Consider the following 2,394-nt stretch of genomic DNA (forward strand, 5'->3'; position numbering starts at 1 on the left):
CGCTGCGGAGCACAGGCTCCGGACGCGCAGGCTCAGCGGCCGCGGCTCACAGGCCTAGCCGCTCCGCAGCATGTGGGATCTTCCTGGACTGGGGCACGAACCCGTGTCCCCTGCGTTGGCAGGCGGATTCTCAACCACTGCGCCACCAGGGAAGCCCCATATTTTATATTTTGATCCTTTTTATTTGAGTTAAATGTATTGCTCTCCTAAGTGAATTCCATGTCATAGCTTAAGACACAAAGTAACTATGACAAGATTAGAACAACTCAAGTGGAACACTGCTGTGATGTGATTAGCAGCAGCCATGTTTTACATGGTTATTTTAATGTTAACTACCAAAAGAACTTTTACATCAGAAGATAGTTTTTAAATTTTAATTTCTAAACTACAAGTGAAATGAGCTGATTCTAAAAATTGTACACGTTATCCACTTATGAACTTTAAAAAATTGACATTTTTAGTCTCTCATGTAAGAAACAAGAAACAAAAACACTGCATTCAGAATGAGCCAAGGTACACTTTCGCAGGAATGTTGAATCATAGTTTGCCTAAGGAATACCAGAATTGCTCACATTTGCATATTTAGATTAATAGTACATTTCTAAAAGGTTTGTGCTGTAATTGGAACTTAAGTAACATTTGTAAAGTGTTATCTGTCAGAGTCTGAAGAGACCCAAAGAGAATGTATGTCATTATGCAAAATTACTAATTAAATACAAGTAATTTAGCAGATAATTTACATGTTCATTATATAATAGAAATTATTTAGTTTTAGGGGTTCTCTTTGTATTTCTAAAGTAATCTTGACCCAAGGGATCACAGACTGTTAAGAAGAAGTATAAATTATAGAATGAGACATATGTTGAACTGACTCATAGAGCTTTTGTTGTAGCTAATGATTCCTCTAACAGTAATTGCATAAGGGAAAACATTTTCTTTTTAAGTAAATAATGTTCATTACCTCTTAAATCTACTGTCACTTGAAAACATTAACGTGGAAAAATTTTTACCTTCTTGATTAGCTCTCCAAGGATATCCAGCAGCTTTAAATTAATATTGATCAAACAGAAACCATCATATCCATCAAATTGTTCTTACAAATATGGATGCATGGGAAAAAGTATTTTAATAGATTCTGGAAAGAAAAACACTTACTCTCCTGAAATATACTGTAAATATATTGCAAATTATTAATATGAGGAAACTGTGTTGGAATGGGGGATTTATTTTGTGGCTATTGATAAGCACGATCTCTATTGATAAATCTCAAATACTTCAATATTAAAGATTTGTATGTATGGTCAAATTGCAACCATATTGTGTTAGTAATTGTTACCTGAACACTGTAACTTTGGGAGGAAAAGAAAACAACCTGTCTTCCTAAACTGACCTTTTTCATCCAAGTTGTCTGAAAGCTCTATGAGGGTAGGAATTCTGTTTCTTCACAGATTTAGTACCAATAACCGAAGGCACATTTTAATTTAGGTGACAATTCCCTCAAGTTCTTTCTGTTTTCTTTTGTTTTAATTTATTGTTGGCTTTTAAATAACTTTTTAAAAATTTAGTATTTATTTTATATTATTTTTCTAATTGTTATTGATATAATTTAATGCTATTCACTTTCCTCTGATAACTACTTTAGTTGCATCCCAGATTCTGATTATGTCCTGCTAAAATTCTGAGGCATGTTGCAGTTTGATGTCTATTTCCAGTTTCATCCAAGAGTTAACATTGTGTGTTTCTAGGTAGAAGAATTTTATGTTTTTCAATTGTATTATGTATTTCTAGTTTTATTGAAAAGAGTTCAGAGAGTTTTATTTCTATTTTTGGAAATGTATTAAGATTTCTTCTGTGGCATAAAAATGGTCAATTTTCATGAACATTTTCTTTGCACTTAAAGAAGCGTAGTATCTCTATCTAGATTAAGATTTCAATATATAAGGTCTAAGTTATTGATGATAAATGTTCAGTACTTTGATGTCTTTACAAAGTTTGCTCATGTGATCTGCCTTGGATCAAGAGAGATGTGTTCAATTATATTTTTATTGATTGTTTTTGCTTATTTCTTCTTGCCACTGCTGTAATTGTTGTTTAATAAGAATAATTTTATTGTTTGCATAAAATTAATGACTGCTACAGTTTCACTAAGCAATATTGTTTTTAACTTTAAAAAAACTGTAATTTTATTATTTTATACTACCTTTTTGGTCTAAGTTTTACCTTTTCAGATATCAAGATTTTAACCTCTACTTTGTTTTAATTGTGTTTGAAAAATGCATTTTGGCGTATCCTTTTATTTTTATCACTTTTGAAGGTTTTTTGTTTTTAGGTTTGTCTCTTGTATAGAGCATAATTTTTAGCTAATAAAAATACTTTCTATTGGTGATTTAAGCT

Source organism: Lagenorhynchus albirostris, chromosome 4, assembly GCF_949774975.1.
Source record: "Lagenorhynchus albirostris chromosome 4, mLagAlb1.1, whole genome shotgun sequence".
Lineage (NCBI taxonomy): Eukaryota > Metazoa > Chordata > Mammalia > Artiodactyla > Delphinidae > Lagenorhynchus > Lagenorhynchus albirostris.